The following is a 20,588-nucleotide window of genomic DNA, read 5'->3' on the forward strand; positions in this document are numbered from 1 at the left end:
GTTCAGTACATAAACCGGATCGTTGACAGCGATGTCACGTGACACAGCAGCACGATCATGATACCTCTGCTGACTTTGACGTCTGTTTTCAACACGATCATTCAAATCGGGATGAACAAGAGAGAGCTTGGTCTTGAGATTTCTCTTCATCAGTAGTTCAGCAGGGGAGACCCCAGTAAGCGTATGAAGTCTGGTCCTTTAACTGAACAGTATACGGGACAAGCAAGTCTGCAGTGAACCCTGAGTTACACGTTTCATATTCTGCTTGATCGTTTGAACAGCACGCTCTTCTTGACCATTAGAAGCAGGTTTGAATGGGGCTGACCTCACGTGTTTAATACCATTGAGTTTCATGAAGTCTTGAAACTCCAGACTTGTGAAGCAAGATCCGTTGTCGCTCACAACAATGTCAGGCAAACCATGAGTGGCAAACATGACACGAAAGCTCTCAATAGTAACTGCAGATGTACTGGATAACATAATAATAGACTCTATCCACTTTGAATATGCATCCACCACAACAAAAAACATCTTTCCCAGGAAAGGGCCCGCAAAATCGATGTGGATCCTGGACCATGGTTTAGATGACCACGACCAAAGACTCAGCGGAGATCCCGCTGGTACTTTACTTAGCTGCATGCAAATATTGCAATGATGCACACGTGATTCCAGATCAGAGTCGATTCCAGGCCACCATACATGAGCCCTAACAATGGCTTTCATCATGACAATACCAGGATGAGTGTTATGTAGTTCACGTACAAATTTTTCTCTGCCTTTCTTAGGCATAACAGCACGATTACCCCACAGTGAACAATCTGACTGAACGGACAGTTCATCTTTGCGACGGTTGTAAGGTTTGGTCTCATCACACATTTCCATAGGTATTGCAGACCAATCACCACTGAGGACACAACATTTCACAACCGATAAAATAGGGTCATGGCTGGTCCAGATCCTAACTTGTTCAGCAGTGACAGGAGTTCCTTTACTCTCAAAAGCATCCATTACTAACAGTAGATCTGCAGGTTGAGGCGTCTCCACCTCAGATGTGGACAACGCAGACAACTCAGTGCATCGGCACAATTCTCAGTGCCAGGTCTATGATGAATAACATAATCATAGGCAGATAATGTCAACGCCTACCTCTGGATACAGGACGATGCATTGGTATTAATACCTTTGTTTTCCGAAAACAATGAAATGAGTGGCTTGTGATCCGTTTCGAGTTCAAAACGAAGACCAAACAGGTACTGATGCATCTTTTTGACCCCATACACACAGGCAAAAGCTTCTTTTTCTACCATGCTGTAAGCTCTTTCCGCCTTTGACAAACTTCTCGAAGCATACGCAACAGGTTGTAGCTTACCCGACTCATTTGCTTGTTGGAATACAGAACCAACCCCATATGATGAAGCAATACAAGATGCTTACACGGATCATAATGAACAAACAACTTGTTTGAACAGAGCAGATTCTTAGCATTCTCAAAGGTTCTATCTTGAGACACCCCAGACCCAGTTGTCACCTTTTCTGAGTAGCATGTGCAGTGGCTCTAACAAAGTGCTCAATCTGGGTAAGAAATTACCAAAGTAGTTGAGTAGCCCAAGGAATGAATGCAGCTCCGTCACATTCATTAAACTCGACCGGTGATATGATTCCTTCACGTTGGAGTCTGTCAAGCTCAATTTCAAACTGCTCCCTCATCATGTCGAGAACAGACTGAGTTTTATGATAGACAGGCCTTGCATCAGAATCCAGGTGAATCTGCATCTTGGCTCCAGTAAAATTACCAATGCCCGGTTCAAACAAAGAAGGGAACTTCTTCAACACTTGAGCACACGAATGACAACGCTTTGATATCATTCCAATTCCACTTGATTTTCTCGAGCCAATTCCTGCCGAACAGTGTTGGACCATTACCTGGGACGATCCATAACGGTAGATCATGAACCACACCATCATACGACACCTTGACTACTGCACTGACAATCATCGGTATGAGTTCCTTAGTGTAAGTACGCAACTTGGCATTGATGGGACTCAGCTTAGGCTTCACAGCCTCAGTGTCCCACAGCTTATCGAATGTCCTTTGGCTCATTATCAACTGACTCGCACCCGTGTCAGCTCCATTGATACAGGCACGCCATTCAGCTTCACATTAACGATTATCGGCTGGCTCCTTCCCAAGAATGAATACAGACCATACACTTCCTCCTCGGGTTTTGCATCTGGGCCAGCACTGGACTGGTCATCATCAGCAATGTGATGAGCGGCAGCACGTTTGCTCAGTTGTGGGCCCATTCTCTGAAGATGACCCACTTTCGAACAGCCATTACAGGAGTACTGTTTAAACCAACACTGATGAGGCCGATGATTGCCCCCACAACGCTAACAGGTTGAAATCAGGTTTGTACCAGTTGGTGGACTTTGAGCAGCTACAGGTTTCACATAAGCAGTCGAGTAGGCCCTGCCATAAGCAGCTCTGCCAGATGACGACACAATCTTGTTTACAGTACTTGCCGTGGAGCTCCGACTCTTCGATGATATCTGCCTCAAATTATCATCAGTCGTCATGCATGCCTGGGCAGTCGCGTTGGCCTTGCTCAAATCCAGCTTCTCTTCAGCCAATAACTTCCGAAGAATCACATCATGGTTGATATCTATCACGAAGAAATCTCACAGCATGTCTTCCAACACGTTCCCGAACTTATACGGCTCAGCAAGAAATCGCAGGTCGGCGACAAATCCCGACATATCCTGGCCCTCAGCACGAACATGCGTGTAGAAGCGATAGCGTGAGATGATGATCACCTCTTTGGGCTTAAGATGGCCACGCACCAAAACACAGAAATCCCCGTATTCTTTGTCTGTTGGATGTAAAGGTGAGAGAAGATTCTTCATGAGGCCATAAAGTTTTGGACCACAAACGGAGAGGAAAATTGCCCTGCGCCGAACTGCGTCAGCCTCTCCCTCCATTTTGTTGGCCACAAAATACTGATCCAGGCGGTCGATAAAATCCGCCCAATCCACACCATCCGCGAATCTCTCCAGAATTCCAATAATGCCCATTGTACATGCGAAGGTTCTTAAGTTACCTCGTCGCCAAATGTAGTGAATGCAATGACTCGAAAGACTTCTTACTGTAAACTGCCTCAGGTGTAAACCCGATCCAACTTTATTCGCGCCCAAAGTAACCCACGTGACATGGTACCTGCGCTTATATACCAGTGACCGCGCACGCGCGCGTACAGCCCAATGACCTCCTACAGTGGCGCCCCTTCGGTGTCTGGTGACTCCAGGATTAAATACATAACAAACAACAGGCCGCCAAGAGTGCTAAGAGCAACTGTAGCACTTTTGTTGCTATTTCAGCCCTCTCTATATAGACCAGGGGTCGAACCTGGGGCTAGGATCTGAGTGGCTCAGTGTTTTTATCCAGTGAACCATCAGAGAAGCGATTCAGTACAGACTTTTTCCACATGCTAAGCCCTCTCAGCAAGATGGATCTTGCCTTATGAACAGCCCCATCTATACTTATTTCATGTGTAGAAAGAAAAATAATTTAATATTGCACCAAAAAACTTTTTTTGTCCCTTTAAAAACATGTTTCATTGTGCGCTCCACCCTCATTGTAATATGGCAGTTGAGCAGTAAAGCATTTTTTGTATTATACCGAGGTCCACCCTACAGTGACCGTCCCTTAAAAAAGCCGAAAATCTGAAAGCATATGAGCCAAGGTCAGCAAACTGATAAACCACGACATTTTTAGAGTGAGTGTATTATACAAAGGACTAATAAGTTGGGGAAAAGTAACCAAGCAAGCTAATGATTAATTGTCCTCGTGTCACCCAACAGGCTGTTTCTAACATTGATGCTTTTTTAGGACATCGCTCAGAGTCTTGGAAAGTGAGAGATGAATGCAGTGTTTGACATGATGACGCCCACCCTTGTCAATGACATCAGCACCTGAGCCAATTTACAAGCTCGCTGAAAGCAACTGAAAGAGAACACATGGCTTTTAACTGGTTTTTGCTTTTCACTAGAGAGAGAGAGAGAGACAAACAACTACATTGGACTTGATTTCACTGTTAGAAGATGCTACTGGCTTATGGAAAATAGTTACTACCAGAGCTACAGTTATTTTGCTGTGCTGATGATAGACCCATTATTTTATATTAACATCTTTCAGCTATGCAAAAGGGAAGATAGGGGGCATCTGGCCCAGTGGGAAGTGTGGGCTGGATGTAAAACCCTATTTTATAAAAAATATCAGCCTCTGTTTCAATAAAAATAGAAGACTGCAGCCTTGGCCCAATAAAGGTACATCCATAAGAGGAAATATCTTTAAAAAACGTTTTAATTAAAAACTGCAGTGAACATGGCTTTTGGTTGTTAAACAATCGACCACCTGAGCTATACATTGGTCAAAATTAAGGTCAAGGACTCATTTCTAGCACCATCTTCATGAATTAGCTCAACCATGTAATTACAGTCAGTGTGCCATGCCAAGTGTAAAATAAGGCAATAACATTATTAATAATGAAAACAGAAAATGCTGGAAACACTCAGCGGGTCAGGCAATATCTGTGGAGAGAGAAACTGAGTTAACGTTTCAGGTCGATGACCTTTCGTCAAAACATTATTCGTTTGATGTCTCTGTTATTTAGACTTTGTTTTGGTGTTTTTATGTTCATTTACACTCAGGAATTTCATGTACTGAGGAATAGAGTGCTTTTCCATTTCAGGTATTCAGTGTCAGCACAAAGCACTGCCTAATCAAGTCTCGCACATGAGATACAAGCCTAAATTTTCTGAGTCTGGCTGTACCATGGTAGCTTGGCAGCAGCATGGACTTGGAGTTTAGAAGAATGAGAGGTGATCTCACTGAAATATACAACATTCTTACAGGGCTTGACAGGGCAGATGTTTCCCCTGGCGGGGGAGTCTAGAACTAGGGGTCACAGTCCCAGAATAAGATGTCGGCTATTTAGGACTGAGATGAGAAATGTCTTCACTCAGAGAGTGGTGAATCTTTGGAATTCTCTACCCCTGGAGGCACAGTCATTGAGTATATTCAAGACAGAGATTAATAGATAGTGGGGATAGTGCACGAAGGTGGAGTTGAGGTAGAAGATCAGCCATGATCTTATTGAATGGCAGAACAGGCCCGAGGGACCGAATGGCCTATTCCTGCTCCTATTTCTTATGTTCTAAACTTACTCTTTTTTTTATATTCGATCACAGGATGTGGGTGTTGCTGGCAAGGCCAGCATTTATTGTCCATCCCTAATTAAGGCTGAACAGCTTGCTAGGTCATTTCAGAGGGCAGTTAAGAGTCAACCACATTGCTGTGGGTCTGGAGTCACATATAGGACAGACCAGGTAAGGGCAGCAGATTTCCTTCCCTCAAGGCCATTAGTGAACTAAATGGGTTTTTACAACAATCCGGCAGTATCATGGTCACCATTCCCGATAGTAGGTTTTTAAAAAAAATTCCAGATTTATTTAATTGAATGTAAATTCCCCAGCTGCCAGGTGGGATTTGAATTCATGTCCCTGGCTCATTAGTCCAAGCCTCTGGTTTACAAGTCCAGTAACATAACCACTACGCTACCATTCACTCCCAGCGTAAATTTCTATCTATCTTGCCCCCAATATGGGGGCTTAATACCACGGAGTAGAAATTTGTATTGGGCAGCAGCACAAAATGGGCAGTATGACATCGGCCGCCTGTTGTATGCACCGCTCAACAGCCAGTTCCATTGATCAAAGAGGTATGTTTTAAGGAGACTCTTAAAGGAGAGGCGGAAAGATTTAGGGAAGGAATTCAGGCAATGGTGCTTGGGTGGCTGAAGGCACAACCCCCAATGATGGAGCAAAGGGAGTGGGCGATGTACAAGAGGCAAGAGTTGGAGGAAATCTTGGTGGGTTGTAGAGCTGGAGGAGGTAACAGAGATAGGATAAAGCAAGTAGATTGAGGGATTTGTACATGAGGATGAAAATTTAAATTGAAGCCCTCTGGGGACAAGGAGCCAATGTAGGTCAGCGAGCACAGCGGTGATGGGTGAACAGGACTTTGTGCGGGATTAGGGCAAGAGTAGGTCTACATCATGGGAAGAATTAGTGCTGTGGAAAAAGGAGAAAGGTAAGCTTAAGTATGGCTAATGATTTATTGTCTCCTGTAATTATTAAATATAACTCTGTCCATTATTTTGTAAGGGTACTAGGTTGTTTTGATATGTGACCTGGTATCAGCCAAACATTATTCACCTTACCATGGCTGAATCCCTTGACTGATATGACGGGCCATCAAATTGTCCTAATCTTCAGGTTGTCCCAATGCTCAACTAAAAGGATGATGACAGCAAGTGTCGGTGTTGTTGTTCTGTTACTGGGTTTGGCAAAGAATCCATGACATTAGTGCCAGCTCTGAGCTGAACATAAAGGTAACAGATCCACAAGCCCTTTAAAAATGAGGAAAATGCAACATGCCCAATGTAATTGGATCATCCACTTGGCTGAGAGGCCCTACACAGTTGAATAGCCTGCTAACACACACACATGAAGAATGGTGAAGTAATTATTGGCTGCCAGTGCCTGTGGAACTGAGCACCAGCAAGAGCCAAGAAAAGGAGAGAGTAAATTGGCAAAATGATAAGAAATGTCATATTGGTACAGTACAGTAGGGTGTGTTCACTTGAAAATGGGCATATTGCATATTGTTGAGAAAGAGTAGAGGCAGTTTTACTCTGCATCTAGTCTGATCTGGAGTGCTTAGAGTAGATGAAAATTGATACAGTCTCAAATCAGATGAAAACAGAATTCACAAAACAAAAAATTTCCATGTCTGAATATTAGATTCCACTTGTACAATGATGAGGAATGTGGACTGAAGGGTTTGGCCGACTGACCATGATTCTACAGAATGAAGCAAGTAGGTGCCTGTTAGTACTTGTTACACAATTAAAGATTGCTAGTTAGGTAAACCAGAATGTAGGAAAGAGACATAACACTCCACACCATCTTAGATAGAGTGTTGACCTTTGAAAGGTTATTTTTCACTGCAGCAAATAAACAAACGAATGTCAGTGAATAAGCCCTTTCAATTTATCACTGCCTGTCTGTCGAGATAAACGGCATTATCATGGCTCATTCATACAGATTATAGCACTGTTGGTATATCCTTGAGCTTTTCAATGAGATGGTACTTGTTTGAATTTCTTTTCAAAACACTTAACCTGACATTTCTCGCCTCACCTTGCCCCACCTTAGGGCAACACAAGTTAAATTTATTAAGTGTGCATGTGGGAATGAAGTGAAGCAGAAAACATTCTGCCGCTCCCCTCCACAAAAGAAAGATAATGATTTCACCTGAGGTAATGGTACAGGTTGCATCTTGTTCCTAATCTTGACAGGAGAAATCTGAGCTGGGCTTCGTGCCTTCAAACGATGCATGTTGGTGTCAGACAGCCCAACCTGTCGGACAAGCCCATTGGAGAAACAAAGGAATAATACTGTATTACAGGAGGTTCATTAACTCTCTATTCACCAGTTTTACAGAGAAATGCTTTGCATTACTTGCTACCTCCTTCGAAAAGAATCTTCTAGTCTCCTGATGTCTTAGTTGGTAAATGCACTGCCTGGTGTAGTACGGAGACCTACTGACTGGGAAAATCTCAGGTTCAATTCCCGTCCTGTGTTGAGTTAGCTGATCCCAGTCAGGGTGGCAGTAAGAGGACTAGAATTGGCCTGAGTGTCCCATGAGATAAAGACGGCACAAAAGAGCCAGGGTTCCCTGATTGCTATCTGGTGCAAAGTGTGTGTATGTCATCATCATAGGCAGTCCCTCGAAATCGAGGAAGATTTGCTTCCACTCTAAAAGTAAGTTCTCAGGTGACTGTACAGTCCAATATGGGAATTACAGTCTCTGTCACAGGTGGGACAGACAGTCGCTGAAGGAAAGGGTGGGTGGGGAGCCTGGTTTGCCGCATGCTCCTTCCGCTGTCTGCACTTGTTTTCTGCAGCTCTTGGCGACGAGACTCGAGGTGCTCAGCGCCCTCCCGGATGCTCTTCCCCCACTTAGGGCAGTCTTGGGCCAGGGATTCGCAGGTGTCAGTGGGGCTGCTGCACTTTATCAAGGAGGCTTTGAGCGAGTCCTTGAAACATTTCCTCTGCCCACCTGGGGATCTGCTGTGTAGGAGTTCTGAGTCGAGCGCTTGCTTTGGGAGTCTTGTATCGGGCAATGTGGCTCGCCCAATGGAGCTGGTCAAGTGTGGTCAGTGCTTCAATGCTGGGGATGTTGGCCTGATCGAGAACACTGACATTGGTGCACTTGTCCTCCCAGGGGATTTGCAGGACCTTATGGAGATATCGTTGGTGGTACATACAGCATTGCCTCCCGGTCATCAAAATCCATGGCGCGGCCTTGGACAACGTGGACCACTTTTCATACCTCGGGAGCCTACTATCAGCAAGGGCAGACATCATTGACGAGGCCCAATACCGCCTCCAGTGCGCCAGTGCAACCTTCGGTTGCCTGAGGAAGAGAGTGTTCGAAGATCAGGCCCTCAAAACTGCCACCAAGCTTATGGTCTACAGGGCTGTAGTGATACCCGCACTCCTGTATGGCTCAGAGACGTGGACCATACATATCGCCTCAAATCGCTGGAGAAATATCACCAACGATGTCTCCGCAAGATCCTGTATGTATGTGGCTATCTGTTGAAGACCAAGCCAAGTGTGGCTGTCCTGCTTCTACCATCACATAACTAGCTGACACTCACTCTAGGCTCCTAAATGAAGAGTAATTACTTTGGTGCGTTACCCGAGGGAAGGCTGATGCTTACGTGCAGCACAGAAACGGGCAGTCCCACCCATTGCATACCCCACAATAAAACTGAGTTACACCAAGAAATTTCCTTGGAGTTTCTTTGGCGCAAGTCCCATTCACACGCGTTTCTGCCGTAGTTCCATTGAGGTTACAGCAGCAGAGCAGGAGAAACGTCGTGGAAATTCCCAGCATTCGTTTTATCAGGAGAGATGGGGAGAGAATTGGGGGCACGAAAAAAAAACAATCTTTTTGGATCTCCAAATGTCATATGTAATTTCCCTTCACATCAGTAAGGATTTGGAGTTGAAGGTATTTGACCAAGCTCAGAATCCTTTGTGCGAGTTTGCACTGCCATGGGCCAACTGTGAAAGAGGCAGATTTTGTGTCTAAGAAGCGAAATTCTGCAGGTGCTACAAATTTCCGGGCAGGTTGCTGAATGTTTTCAACTTCTGTCTTTTTTTTGCTGAGGCTGTGAGCAGCTGCATTCACAACACGATCTGCTGAGAAGTGAGCCTGAGAAACGCTGAGTGTGGCAGATTGTGAAACTTTCGGCTTTCTGCTGACATTTGCAGTGTCTGCATTTTATAACTTGGGTTAAAGAGACAGATCTGGCCGCTGGATCGAATTACTTTTGCACCTAGAAATTTTCTACCAGGCTGGTTTAGCCTTGCAAATGAAAGGAGTTAAAAGCCGGCACGATGCTTCCAGCACACCTTGCCACGGAGTGCGTGGGACAATGTGGATACGGTCTTATGATTTCCCATACAGCGCGTTCCCCAACCTCCGCCGTGTTGTTGTGAGGAAAGGCCAAGTGCAAGGCAGCTGCTTCTGCAAAGTTGATCCCTAACTGGGGGTTAGGATTTGGCTGTGGCTCACTCTCTTGATTATTTTTCCCCCATTCAGTTAATAAACAACAGTAGCAGAGGCCTGAGAATGGAGTCCTTTGGTCAGGTTACTGAGAAATGAGCATGTGACTCTGAGAGGTGCGAACATAAACCTGTGTGATCGCAAGATCTGCAAATCCCCTGGGAGGACAGACGTACCAACGTCAGTGTTCTCACTCAGGTCAACATCCCCGGCATCGAAGCACTGACCACACTCGGCCAGCTCCATTGGGCGGGCCACATTGTCCACATGCCTGACACAAGACTCGCAAAGCAGGCGCTCTATTCGGAACTCCTACACGACAAGCGAGCCCAAGGTTGGCAGAGGAAACGTTTCAAAGACACCCTCAAAGCCTCCATGGCAAAGTGAGCTGCAAGCACTGTGCCGGCTTTTAACTCTTTTCATTTGTAAGGCTAATCCAGCCTGGTAGAAAATTTCTCAGTGCAAATGTAATTTTGATCTCCACCGACATCAGAGAGTCCCTGGCCAAAGACCACCCTAAGTGGAGGAGATGCATCTGGGAGGGCACTGAGTACCTCGAGTCTCGTCGCCGAGAGCATGCAGAAAACAAAACAGGCAGAGTTGGCTGTTTATGTGAAAACAATGCCCAAACAGCATCTCCGCTAGCATTAATGTCAAGGCAAAAATTAACTTCAGTAATCACTAAGAACCATTGCCAAAAGAGTAGAGCCCTTACAGGTTATGTGGGAGTTGCTATGTTTTTCTGTGCAGTGTTTGGAATGTATTAGTGAAAGCTCTCGAACAACATTGAACTCGTCCACGGTGCTTCACTTGAAAACTCTTTTAAAAAATCTCTTTATAAATAGATGGGATGGAAAATTCCACTAGTTAACCAGCCTGGGGCAAGTTGCTTTCCACTTTTGGTGAGCTCAAAAAAAAAGCACTTCATTGGCGAGCAAGTAACCCTCCATCTGTAATCCTTCTGGCTCTGCTTTCCTGCCTCATCTGATCTGTTCGGGCTTGTTTCTGTTTTTCCTCAGCCAACTAACACCTCATTTTTTGAAAGTTTATTTTATTGTTTTTAATAATTGACTTCCAGTTGTTAAAGTTCAGGTTTCAGTTTTGGGTGAATGAAAAGTTAATTTAGACATCTTCCAAATACAAACAAACATTCAAGCTCACTAACTTCTAAAATCATTTTTCTAGAACCCTTTTGGTGTGTGCATAGCAGAACCAAAATATCTCACTTGTTGATGCTGGAGTGTGATTTTTTTCTGCATTCCTTCTGCTATACTTTTATGAAAACCAGAATTGTTTCAGGGTATTTTTTTTAAGACTCACTTCAGCTGTGGAAACAACCTAGAAGTCTGAAAACCTCTCCCAATTGTTGAATTCTTCACATCCTTTTAACTATGCTGATGTTTCACTGCAGTCTTCCAGTAAGGCTTGCAGGCTTAATTGAGATTTTACCAATTTTCTCTCCTTTTTCTTCCTCCTATGCTGAATGCACTGGGGTACTGTTCCAACAGCCCTTCGATGCCTTACACAGACCGAGGTAGTGAGGGTCAGCAGGCTGTTCAGCTGTGAGGGACATCAGGGCCCAGGCTTAACCTTGTCTCACCCGATGTCCACAAACACAAACTTTCTGACAGGATCACTAGATTGTGATCAGAAGCGGAAACCCAAGCTGGTTATTTTTCCCCCTCCCCAACTCAAGGGTCTAAGGTCAATTGCTCCAATTACAGCCCTTCTCCATTATACTAGGATTGCCATTTGATAAGCATTACTCCCCTCCCTCCACCACTACTCATAGTTGATCTGAAATGTTAAAAAAGATAAAACCACAGAGTCAATTTTTCTGGTTTAATTTCGCAGCATTATGCTTAATGATTGAGGACAATAATGAAGATGAGGTTTTTAAATGTATTGGAAATAGTGTTTTCCAGAAGTTCTTATTTAACTTCACAACTGAAGTCACAATTCTCCATAAGGGACAACACTTTACAAGACAGCATGCCAGTAGCAAGGCCTCACACAAAGTAGGTGGCTTCTCGGAAAAGGTCAGGTGAGCTGTTACAACTTTCTATCCATTCATCGTGGAACTTTGCCATGCAAACTTTAGCTGCCTGCAAAACAACAGTGACTACAACTTCAGGACATGAAAGACTCCATATAAATGCAAGTCTCTCCTTCATTCGTTTATAGTGTGCAAAAACAATGCCAGTTTGAGTTAGCAGATCTCAGCAGTAGGGGAGCTGCAATTAATGTCAGCACTCCTGGGATCGAGAGGGGAAAGTCAGACAAGGTTACAACAACAACAACTTGTATTTATATAGCATCTTTAATGTAGTAAAATGCCCCAAGCTGCCTCACAGGAGCGTTATAAGTCAAAAATTTGACACCGAACACTTAAGGAGAAATTAGGCCAGGTGATCAAAAGCTCGGTCAAAGAGATTTGAAGAGGTGTTAAAGGAGGAAAGAGAGGTAGAGAGACACATAGATTTAGGCAGGGAGTTCCAGAGCTTGTGGCCAAGGCAACAGAAGGCACGGCCACCAATGGTTGAGCAATTATAATCAGGGATGCTCAAGAGGGCAGAATTAGAGGAACACAGACATCTTGTGGGGGGGGGGGGGGGGGGCGGTGTTGTAGGGCTGAAGGAGATTACAGAGACAGGGAGGGGCGAGGCCATGGAGGGTTTTGAAAATAAGGATGAGAATTTCGAAATTGATGCACTGCTTAGCCGGGAGCCATTGTAGTCTTATTGAAATGTATAAGATTCTGAGAAGGCTTGACAGGGTAGATGCAGAGAGGATATTTCCTCTCATGGGGTAATCTAGAACTAGGGGGCATAGTTTCAGAATAAGGGGTCGCCCATTTCAAACAGAAATTAGGAGGAATTTCTTCCCTCAGAGGGTCGTGACTCTTGAATTCTCTACCCTAGAGAGCTGTGGAGGCTGGGTCATTGAATATATTTAAGGTGGAGATAGACAGATTTTTGAATGATAAAGGAGTCAAGAGTTATGGGGAGTGGGCAGGGAAGTGGAGTTGAGGCCATGATCTTATTGAATGGTGGAGCAGACTCGAGGGGCCAAATGGCCTACTCCTGCTCCTAATTCTTATGTTCTTATGTAGGTCAACAAGCAAAGGGGTGATGGATGAGCGAGACTTGGTATGAGTTAGGATACGTGCAGCCGAGTTTTGGATGACCTCAAGTTTCCGGAAGGCAGAATGTGGGAGGTCAGCCAGGAGTGCATTGGAATAGTCAAATCTAGAGGTTCTGAGTCCTGATCACTATCTACTGATGACTGCTGGCAAATGTCCTGCTCATGCATCAGCTGAGGGCAGGATTCACAGCCAATTATTCTGCCATCACCGTGGCCAAAAATCTTTGTCCTTCCTCCACAATATTTTAGCAGAACTGGGGGAGGCAGCAGCAGAGGATGGGTTGGGGATGTGTTCCGTTGTTCCATTTTACATGCCTCCAATTTTCCACATGCAGGGCATGATGTCAGCTGTGGCTTAGTTGGTAGCATTCTTACCTCTGAATCAGAAGATTGTGGGTTCAAGTCCCACAAAAATCTAGGCTGACACTCCTGTACAGTGCTCACTGCACTGTCGGAGGTATTGTCTTTCAGACAAGAAGTTAAACCGAGGCCCTGTCTGCTCTCTCAGGTGAACATAAAAGATCCCATGATATTATTTTGAAGAAAAGCAGGGGAGTTATTCTGGCCAATAGTTATTCCACAATCAACATCACTAAAACAGATTATCTGGTCATTATCACATTGCTGTTTGTGTATTTTTGGGGGCGTGGCCCTGGACAACATGGACCACTTCCCTTATTTTGGGAGCCTCCTATCAATAAGAGCAGGCATTGACGACGAGATCCAACAGCGCCTCCAGTGCGCCAGTACAGCCTTCGGCCGCCTGAGGAAAAGAGTGTTTGAAGACCAGGCCCTCAAAACTGCCACCAAGCTCATGGTCTACAGGGCTGTAGTAATACCCACCCTCCTGTATGGCTCAGAGACATGTACCATGTACAGTAGACACCTCAAGTTGCTGGAGAAATACCCACCGACGATGTCTCCGCAAGATCCTACAAATTCCCTGGGAGGACAGAGGCACCAACATTAGCGCCCTCGACCAGGCCAACATCCCCAGCATTGAAGCACTGACCACACTTGATCAGCTCTGCTGGGCAGGCCACATAGTTTGCATGTCAGACACGAGACTCCCAAAGCAAGTGCTCTACTTGGAAATCCTTCACAGCAAACAAGCCAAAGGTTGGCAGCAGAAACGTTACAAGGATACCCTCAAAGCCTCCTTGATAAAATGCAACATCCCCATTGACACCTGGGAGTCCCTGGCCAAAGACCGCCCTAAGTGGAGGAAGTGCATCCAGGAGGGCGCTGAGCACCTCGAGTCTCGTTGTCGAGAGCATGCAGAAATCAAGCGCAGGCAGCGGAAAGAGCGTGCGGCAAACCAGTCCCACCCAGCCCTTCCCTCAATGACTGTCTGTCCCACCTGTGACAGAAACTGTGGTTCTCGTACTGGACTGTTCAGCCACCTATGGACTCATGTTAAGAGTGGAAGCAAGTCTTCTTCGATTCCGAGGGACTGCCTATGATGATGATGATGATGATGATGAGCTGTTGTGTGAGCCTGCTGTGTGCAAAATGACTGCCACATTTCCTACATTACAACAGTGACTATACTTGAAAAAGAACTTCATTGGCTGTAAAGCACTTTGGGACATCCGGTGGTCATGAAGGGTGCTGTGGAAATACAAGTCTTTCTTTTTTTCTTTATCAATCAACATCACTAAAACTGATTATCTGGTCATTATCACATGGCTGTTTGTGGGAGCTTGCTGTGCAAATAATTGGCTGCCACGTTTCCTGCATTACAACAGTAACTTACATTCAAATGTACTTAATTGGGTGTAAATGCTTTGAGACACCTTGATGTTGTGAAAGGCATTATATAAATGCGAATATTTATTTCCTTTACATAAGAGGGTGGAATTGTTGTAAGCAGATGCAAATGAGGAAAATATATCCTCCAGCATATTTCCCATCATTCACGCCATAGCAATCCCAGGTGCCAGTGACCTTTGTCATCCTACGTTGCTTTGATGGGTGGGAAGGGTTGGTTGATTTTTTTTTAATGTGCAGAAATCCTGGCCTAGCGATTGCAGAGCAGCTCAAAGGCTGCCCACACTGTTAAGCTAGAGCAGGGAGCTGAGGCCTGCTGCTACTCCACCCCCACAGAGGGCAGGCATCCCACTTGCAGTATGTTAATGATTCTGAGGGCAGAAGGTCATCTTCACGGCAGACAGAAGTCCTGATGCCCACAGAACTATACTCTGAAAAGGGAGTTGAAGCCTATAAGAAAGGTGAAGGGCAGTATAAGGAAGTTATTTTACGTCCTAACTCAATTGTTGCTAATACTTAGAAGCATTCACCACATAGTCATCAATTGTGTTCCTAAATCAGCTCTGGTATCTGCAGGAGAGGAGCCACAGGAACAGAGTACTCTCTTGTTGTCATCATACATGCCAGACATCTCTCAGCACATTGTGAGTGGATTGAAATGGGTTGACTTCACATTTTCATTAGTCTTGAGCTCCACCGCAATTCATAAAGTGGAATTATAAGGGATTTAAGAGTTATATTAGAAAATACTATGAGCAAAATGATCCATTTAGAGTTCAGTCATGCTTATACAATTTGGTCATAGTCAGCCTTGACCTTTTTAAATGGCATCATGTGCCACACCACATTCTATTTCTTTATCACTCTTATATCATGCGGCAACTGGATATAAAAGGGGTCAGAGGGTCTAGTAAGGAGGGGGAACTGAGGGAAATCTTTATTAGTCGGGAAATTGTGTTGGGGAAATTGGTGGGATTGAAGGCCGATAAATCCCCAGGGCCTGATGGACTGCATCCCAGAGTACTTAAAGAGGTGGCCTTGGAAATAGCGGATGCATTGACAGTCATTTTCCAACATTCCATTGACTCTGGATCAGTTCCTATAGAGTGGAGGGTAGCCAATGTAACCCCACTTTTTAAAAAAGGAGGGAGAGAGAAAACAGGGAATTATAGACCTGACCTCAGTAGTGGGTAAAATGATGGAATCAATTATTAAGGATGTCATAGCAGTGCATCTGGAAAATGGTGACATGATAGGTCCAAGTTAGCATGGATTTGTGAAAGGGAAATCATGCTTGACAAATCTTCTGGAATTTTTTGAGGATGTTTCCAGTAAAGTGGACAAAGGAGAACCAGTTGATGTGGTATATTTGGACTTTCAGAAGGCTTTCGACAAGGTCCCACACAAGAGATTAATGTGCAAAGTTAAAGCACATGGGATTGGGGGTAGTGTGCTGACGTGGATTGAGAACTGGTTGTCAGACAGGAAGCAAAGAGTAGGAGTAAACGGGTACTTTTCAGAATGGCAGGTAGTGACTAGTGGGGTGCCGCAAGGTTCTGTGCTGGGGCCCCAGCTGTTTACATTGTACATTAATGATTTAGACGAGGGGATTAAATGCAGTATCTCCAAATTTGCGGATGACACTAAGTTGGGTGGCAGTGTGAGCTGCGAGGAGGATGCTATTAGGCTGCAGAGTGACTTGGATAGGTTAGGTGAGTGGGCAAATGCATGGCAGATGAAGTATAATGTGGATAAATGTGAGGTTATCCACTTTGGTGGTAAAAACAGAGAGACAGACTATTATCTGAATGGTGACAGATTAGGAAAAGGGAAAGTGCAACGAGACCTGGGTGTCATGGTACATCAGTCATTGAAGGTTAGCATGCAGGTACAGCAGGCGGTTAAGAAAGCAAATGGCATGTTGGCCTTCATAGCAAGGGGATTTGAATACAGGGGCAGGGAGGTGTTGCTACAGTTGTACAGGGCCTTGGTGAGGCCACACCTGGAGTATTGTGTACAGTTTTGGTCTCCTAACTTGAGGAAGGACATTCTTGCTATTGAGGGAGTGCAGCGAAGATTCACCAGACTGATTCCCGGGATGGCGGGACTGACCTATCAAGAAAGACTGGATCAACTGGGCTTGTATTCACTGGAGTTCAGAAGAATGAGAGGGGACCTCATGGAAACGTTTAAAATTCTGACGGGTTTAGACAGGTTAGATGCAGGAAGAATGTTCCCAATGTTGGGGAAGTCCAGAACCAGGAGTCACAGTCTGAGGATAAGGGGTAAGCCATTTAGGACCGAGATGAGGAGAAACTTCTTCACCCAGAGAGTGGTGAACCTGTGGAATTCTCTACCACAGAAAGTAGTTGAGGCCAATTCACTAAATATATTCAAAAGGGAGTTAGATGAAGTCCTTACTACTCGGGGGATCAAGGGTTATGGCGAGAAAGCAGGATGGGGGTACTGAAGTTTCATGTTCAGCCATGAACTCATTGAATGACGGTGCAGGCTAGAAGGGCTGAATGGCCTGCTCCTGCACCTATTTTCTATGTTTCTATGTTTCTATGAAAGCAAGCTACAATGTCATATCTGCTGTCTGCTGATGTCAACAGAGGATCGCGTCTTATTTCACAAGGGTTTCTTTGAATATCTCCATCAAGAATACAATTTAAATCTTCCTGAATTACCTGGGTGGAGAAATGTGACATTTAATCACTCTGTGAAACTGGACGGGGCCGAAATTCAGGGTCCGGATAAGGCCCGTTACCGCCATTTTGCGGCGGCCATGTGGCAGAATTGACTGGCCGTCGCATCGCCGTCGATTGGCCGCCACGGCCCAAATCAGCTCGGGGTTTTTAGGGTGGTTCCCACTTCCACTCAGCTGCTGCCGACTGCCCCAAGCGCGTCATCGAAGTGTGCACCGCCGCTCTCCCGCACCTCCTTCCCATTCTGCGCGAAATTTACCTGAAAAAAAATCCACGATCCGCCGCACGGTGCCCCCGACAACCTTTTCTGTCGGTGTACCTGGTTTTCTGTGTGTGAGCCACAGCATCGCGGTGGCCCTTCAAGGGGGGTGTGCACTGCCGCGGCTGCCATGTTTTTCTTTTTGCCAGCCGGCTTCCCGATCGGCCAGACAATTATGGTCCCGGGATTCGGCCGGGCCGCTAACAGGTGTCAGACCGATGGCCCGGCCGAAACCCTCCCTGGTGGCTCAGTGGCCGAACCTAAAATGTCGCTGCTTCTCTCCCCTTTAAATGAGGGGAGAGACGTGGTGACGCACACGCGCACTGATGTCATCACTGCTCCGCTGCTGAGTGACAGGGGCGGAGACTCCGTCCTGCCCCCACTTCTGCCACTCACCAGCAGTTACCGCCACACTTCTGCCCCCATTAATACCGACTTCCGGTCCGCTCCAAAAAAATTGCCAAAGAGGTGAAAATGGATCAAGAGTCTGCGTCGTAGGACCCGACGGTAAAAACATCTAAAAAAGATAGAGGCATCAGCTTTCTGGCGGGCCTGAATTTCGGCCCCAATATCTGTTACTTATTAGATACAAAGGCACAAGATGCCACGTAGATATAGACATCAACCCACAAATTTCCCATCCCTTCCACTGTGAGTTAATGTCAGATAAAAGCACAACGTTGTAATGTCTGTAAGCTAGTAATGTTTGTAGCTCCACACTGTGGATGTGGACGTATTGTGTACTGCAACTGCAGGGTTAATAATAAACAGAACCAGGCAGATTCCGGAGGCTTCCGAGAGAGCTGCCTGCCATGTTAGAAGCTGTGTGTGCTGTGTTCTGTGAATATATCACATTTGGCGGTGAGATGGGATTTTTTCGGATGATGTAAAGCTTTAATTTTGTTGGTGAAGGATTCAGCCAGCCAACAGAGAGACTTTGGAAGTTGCTGCCTTTGGAAAAAGCTACAAAAATCCAAGGTAAAATACAGCACACGGTGTGAGCAGCTCGAGATTAAAATGGCAGGTATAATCGGACATTTGGGGGAACATAGACACAACCGGGAACGTTTTAAAGCATATGTGGATCAGCTAGAAATGTATTTCATTGCAAATAACATAATCGAAGTTCCAGACAATGCAGTCCAGAACCGGGCTGTGTTGAAACGTAAGAGAGCGATCTTCTTATCGGAGGCGGGTCCGGCATTATATGACACTCTTGTAAATTTGCTTGTGCCTGACGAGTCAAATGACACAATGCTTAAAGAGATTTTAATGAAGCTGGAGCAGCATTATAACCCCAAATTGTTAGTAATTGCTGAAATCTATCGTTTTGGGATTCGGAATCAAAAGGCTGATGAAAGTATCAGTGATTAAATCATAACATTAAAAAAGCTATCGATGCACTGTAATTTTGGAAACTTTCAAAATCGAGCATTATGGGATCGTTTTGTTTGTGGGGTGAAAAATAATGCAATCAGAAGGAAGTTATTGACGATGGATGACTTGACTTTTGAGATTGCTTGTCAGACAACGAGGTCGATGGGCATGGCCGAACAATATTCCTGAGAATGAAATAATGATTATGGTCATCAGTCAACCGAGGTAAATCACCTGCAGGTTAAACATAAAAGACGGTGGGGGCCCAAAGTCTCAGAAACTGGAAATTCTAACAGAATGTCCAGGTCGTGCTATAGGTGCCTGGGACAACACATTGCTCAAAGTTGTCCATACGTGAATGCAGAGTGTTTCTTCTGCAGAAAGACTGGGAATCTTGCGAAGGCATGCCGACTGAAGGGTAAACCAGCTTTTAAAGCTCTGAGTCCAGCATTCAAAGCTATGAGTAGAAATTCCAAGAGACTACATAGCATGGAAGAACAACAACAGGACAAGGAGATGTTAACATGTCATCAGGAGCATGAAGTTAATGGACAGCGATTTGGAAAGCAGCAAAATCCACATAGATGTTGCGGAATTCAATATACCAATGGAAATTGACATGGGTGCATCCGTGAGTGTAGTACCGGAGTCACTGTACCTCGACAAATTGTGTGATTTCTAACTGGAGAAATTCAAGATCGAGCTGCGAGGCTACTCGGGAGAGAAAATGCCTGTCGTAGGTCATATCACCGTACCGGTGAAATATAAAGATCAATTTCAGAACTTGCCTCCAATAGTAGTGAAAGGGGACAAGTCTGCCTTACTAGGAAGAAATTGGTTCAGCTCACTGAAGCTGGACTGGAGTAAGATTTTCTGTGTGGAAGTGAGATTTTCATCAACGGATGATGTTATCAAGAAGTATCCGAAGGTGTTCACCGAAACGGGCAATCCGATCCAAGGCTTCAAGGCGAGTGTCAGGGTACAGAAGGATGCTAGATTGGTTTACTACAAGCCACGTTCTGTACCATATGCACTCAAGGAGAAAGTTGAGCAAGAACTCAAAAGACTAGAGACTGAGAACATTATTTGTAAGATAGATCGATGTAATTGGGCTACACCCATTGTTGTTGTACCTAAGTCTGATGGTAAGGTAAGATTGTGTGGTGATTCTAAAGTAACCTTTAACCAGGTTCTAGAGGGTAATGTCCCCAATACATTGCCGAATATAGAAGATTTGTTCACAACACTGACAGGTGGTCAGATCTTCTCAAAACTGGATCTTACGAATGTCTACTTACAGCTTGAACTAGATGAGGAGTCCAAGTCATGTTTGACTATAAATACTTATCTAGGCTTATATCAATTTAATAGGCTACCGTTTGGAGTGTCTTCCGCCCCTGCTATATTCCAAGGGGTGATGAACCAGGTTTTGCAAGGTATTGAAGGGGTAGTATGTTATTTGGATGACATAGTAATTTCAGCACCAAATAGGCAAATTCATAATAACATATTGAATGAAGCCCTCAAAGAGAAGCACAGAGTACGAGTGTCTGCTCATAAGTGTGAGTTATTTAAAAACTCAGTGGAGTACTTAGGGTATTGAGTAGACAAAGATGGTTTACATCCAACC

The sequence above is a fragment of the Pristiophorus japonicus genome, chromosome 9 (assembly GCF_044704955.1).
Source record: "Pristiophorus japonicus isolate sPriJap1 chromosome 9, sPriJap1.hap1, whole genome shotgun sequence".
Classification (NCBI taxonomy): Eukaryota; Metazoa; Chordata; class Chondrichthyes; family Pristiophoridae; genus Pristiophorus; species Pristiophorus japonicus.